Genomic DNA, 12,293 nt, shown 5'->3' on the forward strand with positions numbered 1-12,293 from the left:
CTCTTTTCTGAGATTACACAGGAACACCACAAAAATGTCTTTGAAGTTTTAGCTGTATTTTATTAGCTTCCTTGGAAAAAAGAATGAACTGTGTGAACAAACGTTTGTACATTGTGACTGACTTTGTTTGAGAATCCGAGCCAACAACACTCCCTTCAACTACAAGTACAAATGTTTCACCTGGTCTTTGACTATGAGGATAGGTTATTCTTGGACCACAGTGTCCTAGGTGTTTGGTTGGATGAAAAGAATGATAAAAAAAATCACCTTCTGAACTTTTCATTAAAGTGTCAAGTATTACACCAGATATTTATGTCAGGTGTTATCAATCTTACTCCCCTCAACCTATATCCCATTGGCCAATTCCTTCATCCATCCATCAAACAAACTAACCCAAAAGGTTGCTGTAATTCTTACACCGAACACCAAGCACAGAAGTGAATTCCAAAGCTTCACATCCGAGAAGTTTTTATTTGGGGTCTGATCTAAAGCACTTAAGTTCATTCTTGTATGAATGAACACTGGTCTAGGAAATCCCTTCCTCTTTACCTTACCCAAACCTTACAAAATATTAAATTCTTCTATCATAATGCCACAAAATCAGAATAGTTTATAAGCTGGGAAGAACTATTTAGATTATGAGGACACGCAGTCCCCTTTTATTGTCATTTAGTAATGCATGCATTAAGAAATGATACAATGATACAATGTTTTTCCAGAATGATATCATGCAAACACATGACAAACTGACTTAAAAACTAACAAAAACCACATAATTATAACATATAGTTACAACAGTGCAAAGCAATACCGTAATTTGATAAGAACAGACCATGGCACAGTAACAGTCTCAAAGTCTCTCGAAAGTCCCATCATCTCACGCAGACGGTAAACCTCCAGCGCCGCCAACTTGCCAATGCAGCATCCTGGAAGCATCCGACCACAGTCCGACTCCGACCCTGAGCAGCGAGCACCATCTCTGCCGAGCACTTCGATCCCAGCCCCGGCAACAGGCAATAGGCAAAGCCGAGAATTTGGGGCCTTCGTCTCCGGAGATTCTCGATCGCACAGTAGCAACAGCAGCGAAGCAGGTATTTCAGAAGTTTCAACAACAACTTGCATTTGTATTGTATCTTTAATATAGTGAAATACAAACCCCATTTCCAGAAAAGTTGGGATATTTTCCAAAATGCAATAAAAACACAAATCTATGATATGTTAATTCACGTTGGAATTTAGAAGATTGAGGGGGGATCTGATTGAAACGTATAAAATCCTAAAGGGATTGGACAGGCTAGATGCAGGAAGATTGTTCCCGATGTTGGGGAAGTCCAGAACAAGGGGTCACAGTTTGAGGATAAAGGGGAAGCCTTTTAGGACCGAGATTAGGAAAAACTTCTTCACACGGAGAGTGGTGAATCTGTGGAATTCTCTGCCACAGGAAACAGTTGAGGCCAGTTCATTGGCTATATTTAAGAGGGAGTTAGATATGGCCCTTGTGGCTAAAGGGATCAGGGGTATGGAGGGAAGGCTGGTACAGGGTTCTGAGTTGGATGATCAGCCATGATCATACTGAATGGCGGTGCAGGTTCGAAGGGCCGAATGGCCTACTCCTGCACCTATTTTCTATGTTTCTATTATTGCAAATATCTAATTGCCAATCATGTGGCAGTAACTCAATGCATAAAATTATGTAGTCATGGTCAAGAGGTTCAGTTTGGAGGTAGGTGATTGGGGTTGGAGCAAAGGACTGAGCCTGCTGTTGGGAGTTTTCTCTCAGGCAAGAAGTGATTGAGAAGACGGAGGTGGTAATGGGTGATAGGGTATGGAGGAAGGCGAATGGCAGGCTTCTGGGAAATGGAAAAATAAGTGGTGAATCAATAACTGTAGTGGTTTATTGTCCAGCAATGAAGGCAGTAGACAAGATTTAATTAGACTAACGATTTGAAAAAGCATTAAGAGATATTGTGGGTGCAAAACATTTAAGAGATGGGGGTCACTTTTAGTATTTTGTAAAGATAGTAAGCAATATGAAAAAGCTTTGGTGTTAAAACCTGTGAGAGGGAAGAAAGTAACATTAAGGAATTATATTGAATGTCAGTGGCTTTGGGTAGTAATCTCTGAAGTACCTTTAAATGTATCCACGGACCAAGTTAAAAATAATTCATTTGGGGAGAAGTTGTGGACACTGAATGTTTAAAAGGGTTTCATGGTGGACTAAGAACAGATAGCTTCTTGGTGTTGATTAAATTTGACGGAAAAAAAAGTTGCCGGATAGAGTTAATCTGGGCTATATGAGTAACGTAGTTCGAGTCTATGTGCTGTCCCCTCCAAGATGTTTTCAGTGCCAGGCTTTTAGTCATGAGGCAGCCATGTGTAAGGGTAAAAAGTGATGTGATAGATGAGGTGGAGAACATGATTATGGAAATTGTGGAGAAGAGATTACACTAAAATGTAGCAACTGTGAAGGGGAACATAGCTCTGCTTATGTAAGGTGTTCTGTATAAAAGAAAGCTGTGGAAGTGCAGTGTATTTCGGTGGAAATGGGCACATCACATACAGACACTCTGCAGAAAGTACAGAAGACTGTGTCAATGGGACCTATTTCTATCCAGAATACAGACAGATTAAAGACAGTGTAAAGTGCATGACTGTATAACAAAGGATTCTCTGAATGTTGATAAACTAAAGTTTGTCACTTTCATGGCAAATGTGGTAAATTGTACAGCACAAACTAGAAGTAGGAGAGAAAAAAATTAAAATTATATCAAAAGCTGCAGAAAAACATCTAGAGATAAAAGACTTAAGTCTTGAAGTTATTAATGATACCTTACATGGAAGAGTAAATAATGTTCAGACTTCAAAGGACAGTTGTTAATAGTTTTTCTGCTCTTACAATGGAATGCTAGAAGCCTGTTACCTAATGGTCAAGAATTTAGGAAATTTATTGAATGTTCAAAGTAACTTCAAAGTTCAAAGTAAAATTTATTATCAGAGTACGTGCATGTCACCACATACAACCCTGAGATTCTTTTTCTGTGGGAATACTTAGCAAATTTATAGAACATCAGTTGTAAAACTGTAAGTATCAGGAACTATAAAGTGTACAAATGCAGATATAAATAGATAATGAGCATGAAATAACAATGTAGCAGAGTCCTTAAATGAGTGTAGCTATTCCCTTTTGTTCAAGAGCCTGATGGTTGAGGGATAGTAACTGTTCCTGAATCTGGTAGCACAACTCCTGAGGCTCCTATACCTTCTACCCGATGGCAGAAGTGAGAAAAAGAACATTGCCTGGGTGGTGAGGATCTTTCATGATGGATGCTGCTTTTCTACGGCAATGTTTCATGTAGATGTGTTCATTGGTTGGGAGGGTTTTACCCCTGACGTACTGGGCTGAATCACTACCTTTTGTAGGATTTTCCACTCAAAGGCAATGGTGTTCTCATACCAGGCCACAATTCAGCCAGTCAGCACACTTTCCACCACACATCTATAGACGTTTGCCAAGATTTTCGATAACATATCGAACCTCTGCGGACTCCTGAGGGAGTGGAGGTGTTGTCATGCTTTCTTCACAATCTTATTTATATGATGGGTCCAGGACAGGCCGTCTGAGATAGTAACACTCGGGAATTTAAAGCTACTGATCATCGATGATTACTGGCTCATGGACCTCTGCTTTCCCTGTCCTGAAGTCTACAATCATTTCCGTGGTCTTATTGACATTGAGTGAGAGGTTGCTGTTATTACACCACTCAGCCAAGTTTTCAATCGGGAGACAAGGTTGCGTGCGATGGTTCCTCCCTGTTCTGGTGGAGGAAGCCAGCGCAGAAGGCATTGAGCTCATCTGGAAGCAAAGCTCTGTCGAAGTTTTAAGACACAAGGTTATGTTCATACAAGACGCGATCGGAAATGGGCAATGGAGGAGAATTAACTATCTTTGTCAGAAGTGAGTTATGGGAAATTGGAGAGAGGGAGGACGAGGACGAGGAGGAGAAGATAAACTCTGAGTGGAGTCATCAAGACGCTGTTATGACGGCATTTATAATCCTTGTGAACGGTTAATGCCTGATATACTGGAAAAGTGGGTGGAAATGGGAAAATTAGGTTATATGATCTAAGGATTTTTAATACTCATGGTACTATGTGGGGTTATAATGACAGAAATGTGAATGGGATGGTGGTGGATGCCTTTCTGGAAGAAAAGTGGCTGGTGTGTGCGCGCATGACGGTAGAAGTACAAGGATAAATCTATTTAACAACACTGTTTCTGCTGTAGATCTTATACTGGTATCTGAGAATATAGCAAGTGGTGTAACTGGGAAGTGTATAATGATACAACAGTGGGGAGTGATCATTTCCCCATTATCTGTACAATGGGGATAGAAGTGTATCAGAGGACAGGTTCTCATAACCCCAGATGGAATTTTAAAGATGTATTTGATGATTTATGTGAAAGTAGATTTTCTGATCATTTTGTTTCGGAGGATATCGAGTTGAGTAATAACACCTTGAGCTCTGTACTCAACTCAATAGCTAAGGATTCAATTCCCAGACAGTTGGGAGATTATAAAAGCAAAGCAGTTCCCCAGTGGACGGATGAATTTGAGAGCTGTGAAGGTGTGGAATAAAGCTTTTAGGAAAGTTAGGCAATGTGACTCCTTTTCATTTTTCGTACAATATAAAAGAGCCCAAGCTATTTGGAGGTCGATATGTCTGTTCTGTTTTTGGTTTTTGCGCAGGGAGGAGGGATTTGGGGGTTAATGATAGTGCTGTCGTTCTTTTCTTAGTTTCCTGGCTATCTGGAGAAGAAGAATTTCAGAGTTGTATACTTTGATAATAAATGAACCTTTGAACCTTTGAACCTTAGAAAAATAGTGAAAATGATAAAGAAAATGTATTTGAAAATGTACTGTGATAGCATTGGGAAAGAGATCCAGGTAGGGGAAATTAAGGATATGATATGGAAAATGCAGGGAGTTTAAAAAAAAACTTGATGCATTACCAGTTTTGTATGCTGGGGCGAAAGTTGCAGTTACTGACTGATAAAGCAGAATTATTAGCAAAACCATATGCCAGTGTACATAGTTCAGCTGATTTAAATAAAGAAGAGAGCTCTAACAGAGAAACAGTTTTGGCAAGCAATCCTCAGATTGCTGAGAAAAAAAAATCCAGTTCCAATTCCTGCTTGGATATTGAATTTACTTTGTCTGAACTTAAAGGGGCTATTAATGGTGATGGTCAGACATCACCTGGCAAAGATGGTACTTATTACGATATGTTTACATGGTTATCAGGTTAAAAACTTACAGGGTTTTGAAATTCTTTAATACAATACGGGTTGAAGGGCAACTTCCTCCTTGGAAATTAGTGGTTGTTATTCTGATATTGAAACCTGGTGAGGGTCAATCAGATTCTTCCAGTTATGGACCTATTTTGCAAACATTACATGTATGTAAGATAATGGAATGAATGTTTATAGTAAGGCTTTCTTATCTTGTGGAAAGCAGTGGAAAATTAGCTGTATACCAATCTGGATTTTGTAAAGGAGAGTGACCATGGTCTTGGTGTCACAGGAAAACAGCATCCATCATCAGGGACCCCCACCACGCAGGTCCTGCTCTCTTCTCGTTGTTGCCATCAGGAAGGTGGTACAGGAGCCTCAGGATTCACACCAGGTTCACGAACAGTTTCTACCCCTCAACCATCAGGCTCCTGAATCAGAGGCGATAACTTCACGCAACTTCATTTGCCCCGTCACTGAACCATTCCCACAACCTATGGACTCATTTTGAAGGACTCTTCATCTCATGTTCTCGACATTTATTGCTTATTTATTATTTTTTTTCTTTCTTTTTGTATTTACAGTTTGGTGTCTTTTGCACACTGGTTGTCCACCCAGTTGGTACAGTCTTTCACTGATTTTATTATGGTTATTGGATTTATTGAGTATGCCTGCAAGAAAATGAATCTCAGGGTTGTATACGGTGACATATACAAGTGTGTACTTTGAACTTTGGAATATGGTTCCAGTGTACACCTTTCTGCCACTCCTCCATAGTTTTTTACTTTGGTAGATTTAAGCCTTCAAGGAAAGATCAAGCTGAAAACTGATTGTATAATCAGTGGCACAGGTAATTCAGCAATATGAAGGCTTCTTACCTATACACACATATGGTTTAAATGATCCAGTGAAAGGTTGTTCAGGTGTTTCTGTTTCTGTTCCAAAATTTCAGGTGACTATTAAGAAAAGATTATTAGACCAAGTACAGTACCAGTATTCACACCTGAGATGGTTGCTATCATTTTAGCCTTGATTATGTACTTCTATGCTCTGATTCATTCTCAGTTTTGACATCTATTAGAGATTTCAAATTGTTGGCCAGACATCCTTCTTGAGATCGGACAACATCTGTTGAGGTTGCAGGGTCTAGGCCTGTGTCTGCATTTCATATGGGTTCCTGCCCATGTTGGGGTTGAAAGAAATGAGGTGGCAGATATTCTTGCCAAGCAATCACATGAAATTGAGAATGTAAATGTACTGGTGCCTTTGCATAAAGGGGAGGTGAAAGCCGTAATTAAAAATCTATTCCATCAAGTGGCAAATTTAAGGAAAAGGAAGGACCATATTTACATAAAATTCAGAGGAAGGTAGGAACTCAACTGGGAGATGGGTATAAAAGGAGAGAAGAAATTATACTTACACATTTACATATTGGACATAGTAGGTTGAATAATTCCTTGTTCAGAATTAATATGCATGAATACTGGCAACTGTAGGGAGTGTACTTGTCAAGAAATGGTTCAGCATATGAGGTGCAAAGGAAACATCTAATTGCTAAATTGAGATATTTGGGACAGACACAGTTCAACATGGAAACTTTGTTAAGATATCACTGGCATTGTAATGTACATGACTTTTTGAAAAGCATTAGACTTCTTGATATTATTTGGGGGTTTTTTTGGGAGGGGGGAAATTTAGTAGGTATACTTTCTGTCTCTTTGCTCCACAATCCCACTCAGTAGCTGGCGGTAATGCACCTTATGTTGGTCTGCTAACTGCCATTAAATTTCACAAGAAGAAGGAGACATTCAGTTGTTGTTGTTCAGACTAAACATCAGGATGGGGAAGAAATGTGATCTATGTGACTTTGACCATGGAATAATTGTTGGTGCCAGATCAATGGATTGAGTATCTCAAACTGCTGATCTCCTGGGATTTTCACACATAACAGTCTCTAGAGTTTAGAGAATGGTGTGAAAACAAAAAAAAAGAATCCAGTGAGTAGTAGTTCTGTGGGCAAAAATGCCTCTTTAATGAGAGAGGTCAGGACAATGGCCAGACTAATTCAAGCTGACAGGAAGGCAACAATAGCTCAAAACACCATGTGTTATAATTGTGTATCACTGAACACAAAACCTAACATTAATGGCAGTGATGCTTCACTCACAGATGAACTCAACACCTTTTATACTCACTTTAAAAGGGAGAATAAAACTACAGCTATGAGGATGCCAGTAGCATCCAGTGATCTTTCTCTTGGAAGCAACTGGCCCTGATAATGGACCCGGTAAGGCTCAGAAAACCTATGCCAACCAACAAGCTGGTGTATTCAAAGATATTTTCAATCTCACATTGCTGCAATCGGAAGTTCCCACCTGCCTTAAAAGGTCAACAATCATACCAGTGCCCAAGAAGAGTAGGGTGAGCAGCGGATAGTGAGGTCAGCTGAGAAGATCATCGGGGTCTCTCTTCCCGCCATTACAGACATTTACACCACACGCTGCATCCATAAAGCAAACAGCATTGTTAAGGACCCCACACACCCCTCATACAAAATCTTCTCCCCCTTGCCATCTGGCAAAAGGCACCGAAGCATTCGGGGTCTCACGACCAGACTATGTAACAGTTTCTTCCCCCAAGCCATCAGACTCCTCAATACCCAGAGCCTGGGCTGACACCAACCTACTGCCCTCTACTGTGCCTATTGTCTTGTTTATTATTTATTGTAATGCCTGCACTGTTTTGTGCACTTTATGCAGTCCTGGGTAGGTCTGTAGTCTAGTGTAGTTTTTGTGTTGTTTTATGTAGTTCAGTGTAGTTTTTGTATTGTTCATGTAGCACCATGGTCCTGAAAAACATTGTCTCGTTTTTACTGTGTACTGTACCAGCAGTTATGGTCGAAATGATGATAAAAAGTGACTTGACTTAACAACTATTGTCCCGTAGCACTCACATCTATGGTGATGACATGCTTTGAGAGGCTGGTTATGGCTAAAATCAGCTACTGTCTAGGCAAATTGCAATGGGTCCAGGTACTTGCTTATCGCCACAATAGGTCTACAGTGGACTCGATCTTCAAGCAGCCTTGGATCACCAGGACAATACTATTACTTACGTCAGGTTGCTGTTCACTGACTACAGCTCAGTTTTCAACGCAATCATTCCTACAGGTCTGATCAAAAAGCTCCAAAACCTGGGCCTCTGTAGCTCTCTCTGCAACTGTATCCTTTACTTCCTCACCAGAAGGTCACAGTCTATGCGGATTGGAAATAACATCTCCACCTTGCTGATAATCAACACTGGCGCACCTCAGGGGTGTGTGCTTAGCCCACTGCTCTACTCTCTCTACACTCATGACTGTGTGGCTAGGCACAGCTCAAACGCCATCTATAGGTTTGCTGATGACACAACTATTGTTGGGCAGAATTTCAGGCGGTGACTAGAAGGCGTACAGGAGTGAGATAGATCAGCTGACTGAGTGGCATCGTAGCAACAACCTTGCACTCAACGTCAATAAGACCAAAGAACTGACTGTGGATTTCAGAAAGGGTAAGATGAGGGCGCACATAAACCAGTCCTCATTGAGGGATCAGTGTGGAAAGGGTGAGCAATTTCAAATTCCTGTGTGTCAGCATCTGAGGATCTATTCTGAGCCCAGTGTATTGATGCAATTACAAAGAAGGCATGACAGTGGCTATGTTTCATGAGGAGTTGGAGGAGATTTGGTATGTCATCAAAGTCCCTCACAAATTTCTACAGATGTACCATGGAACGTGTTCTAACTGGTTGCATCATTGTCTGGTAGGTGGGTGTGTGGGGAGGTGCACCACATAGGATCGAAATAAGTTGCAGAAAGCTGTAAGCTCAGTCAGCTCCATCATGGGCACTAACCTCCACAGCATCCAGGACATCTTCAAGGAGCAATGCCTCAAAAAGGTGGTGTCCATCATTGAGGACCCCCATTACCCAGGACACGCCCTCATCTCATTGCTTCCATCAGGGAGGAGGTAAAGGAACCTGAAGGTACACGCTCAACAATTCAGTGCATCTTTTCCATTGATTAAAAGGAATGATTGAATTAGATATGGAGAGGGAAAGGAAGAGAGAGGTGGAAGTGCTCAGGAAAAAAATGTTTTGGGTCTGGTGTGCAAAATATTTTAATTGCTGGGGTTCCAACTTCACATAAAATTATAATGGACCTCTTCCTTCCCCAGTCACTTCAATGTACCATTCTATGGATGGGCCAAACTGTCCCATTTCCATAAGACATACAGTATTTAAAAGAGAAAACTGCTACATAGTTTGCCAAAGCAGGTCACCCTGCTTATAGACGATGGAGCCTGGGCTGGACCCCATGTTGAATGACCTCAGATTCACCTGACCGATACAGTGGATGGGATTCTGTAGTTTATTGCTGAACTCCACAATAAATTCAAACTTTCCTCAAAACAATCTGTTCAGCAAGAACTTCCATGAACCACGGAGGGGAAACCCGTTTCGCAAGGCAAAACAATCCAGGGCCACGTCCTTTTAAAAAATTTTTTTGAAATACCCTGTTGGAACTTTAAGGTGTGTTTGTGTTGTGTGATTTGACTGGGCTTTGGCTAGAGTGTTAGCGTCACAATGATGCCTTTACTCTGTCTCAGATCCAAGTCCCCATGGACTTGCTCAAACAAGTTAGAGGCCAGATTTCCTGAAGCAAATGACTCAATTCCTGACACTCCAATGACTTTCATAGAAACATAGAAAATAGGTGCAGGAGTAGGCTATTCGGCCCTTCGAGCCTGCACCACCATTTATTATGATCATAGATGATCATCCAACTCAGAACCCCGCCCCAGCCTTCCCTCCATACCCCCTGACCCCCGTAGCCACAAGGGCCATATCTAACTCCCTCTTAAATACAGCCAATGAACTGGCCTCAACTGTTTCCTGTGGCAGAGAATTCCACAGATTCACCACTCTCTGTGTGAAGAAGTTTTTCCTAATCTCGGTCCTAAAAGGCTTCCCCTCTATCCTCAAACTGTGACCCCTCGTTCTGGACTTCCCCAACATCGGGAACAATCTTCCTGCATCTAGCCTGTCCAATCCCTTTAGGATTTTATACGTTTCAATCAGATCCCCCCTCAATCTTCTAAATTCCAACGAGTACAAGCCTAGTCGATCCAGTCTTTCATCATATGAAAGTCCTGCCATCCCAGGAATCAATCTGGTGAACCTTCTTTGTACTCCCTCTATGGCAAGGATGTCTTTCCTCAGATTAGGGGACCAAAACTGCACACAATACTCCAGGTGTGGTCTCACCAAGGCCTTGTACAACTGCAGTAGTAGCTCCCTGCTCCTGTACTCGAATCCTCTCGCTATAAATGCCAGCATACCATTCGCCTTTTTCACCACCTGCTGTACACCATCTTCAAAGCACAAGTCAGGATTGCGACAGAATACTCTTCATTTGCCCAGACAAGTGCAAGCTCTAAAGCTCTCTAAAAGCTCAAAACGATCCAGGGTAGCGCACCCCTTTGATCCACAACCATAAAAACTTATTTCCTCGGTAAACTGAGAAAGCAATAGGTACTTTCTACAAATGCACTTTATCTATTCACCAAGAAGAACAAGGACAGCACCCAAGGGAAACCACATACTATCTCCACTATAAAACACATCACTATTTCTTCATCATCACTGGTGCTGAGTCTTGAAACAATCGTGGGAGTACTTTCTCTAGAAAGACTAGCAGACCTTCAGTGCCACCATCTCAAAGCCATTTAGGGATGGGCAATAAATGCTGTTTGGAACTCATATCCTGAAAACTGGATTTTAAAAAATGTCCAGAAAAGTTGGTTACTTTGGAAGACAAGTCTTTCCACTGAGAAAAAAAAATCACAAAATAAAAGTCAAGGGAAAGATGCAGCTGGTGCATGATTCGTGAGCAGCCATTTTCTTTAACATTACATATTAAAATCAGCCCTGCAGTTTCTTTCAATAATAACAAGCCCTGACTTAAACAAAGCAAGGAACTTCACAGAAGCAATTTTTTTGCATATTAAAGGAACCTTGGGATATTGACTGTGCAGCAAAATGACAGTAAGATCAGCCACTGTGTCATTGAAATGTGGAGCAGATATATGGGGTATATGAGCAGATATATAAATTGCTCATTTCCAAACTCCCTGAACAGATAATATAAGAGTAACAAACAGAAATATGCCAACTGGCTCTTTGTGCCAACCCTGTCATTCAATAAGATTGTGGTTGATCATTTACTTCAGAACCACTGTTCTGTACCAATCCTACAGGGACATAAGAAATGCAAATAGATCTTGCTTTCCCCACCACAATGGGACCCCTTTACATTTTATTCATGTTATCAAATGCCTGCAAGTTTAATATCAAACAACAATACCTTCCCATACTTGAGAGTGGGGGTTGCAGTGTACTGGAGATTTAGTCACTTACATCAAGAGATCTGGGGAGGAAGTAAAAGAACAGGCTTTCTGCTGGATATTTAAGTGTGTGGCAACTTGTCTCTACTGGCAACTGAGCTGCGTACAGCCTGCTTACAGCTGCCTGCATACCATATATCGGAAGCAACAGCCTCAGCAGATTGCTCAAGTGAATGAAGCTTGTGATGTTTCATTCTCAACCATAGCAAATTGCTCTCTCTAGTGACTACTTTGCAGCTATTCACTCAGGACTGGAAAAGGCAACTTTGGAGCGAGATTACCTAATGGCCCTTAACACAGATCATGTCACCTCAGTTGCTCAGAGGATTCCTTGTTATCATTCTTGTGGGCAGCACATATATGCCCACAATCATATCTGGATCACAACCCAGCAGTTGTTTAACTCATACTTTGCTGGTTCCAAAGGAATTAATTTAATGACAAGCTCTTCTTTAGTCCTAAATACCCATCTAGCATGGTTTGGCATGTTGTCAGATAACCCTTCCCTTCAGGAACAAAACTCAGATGAAACAGGAATATTCAGCAGGAAAAAGGTCTCT

At 41.1% G+C, this 12,293-nt stretch overlaps 1 protein-coding gene across 5 annotated transcripts in view; it reads right to left on the bottom strand.

The window, feature by feature from the left end:
- LOC134340596 (acyl-CoA-binding domain-containing protein 5-like) overlaps window positions 1–12,293 on the bottom strand; it is a 109,225-nt gene that overhangs the window by 53,539 nt on the left and 43,393 nt on the right. The window lies entirely within an intron of this gene.

Source organism: Mobula hypostoma, chromosome X1 (genome assembly GCF_963921235.1).
Source record: "Mobula hypostoma chromosome X1, sMobHyp1.1, whole genome shotgun sequence".
Classification (NCBI taxonomy): Eukaryota; Metazoa; Chordata; class Chondrichthyes; order Myliobatiformes; family Myliobatidae; genus Mobula; species Mobula hypostoma.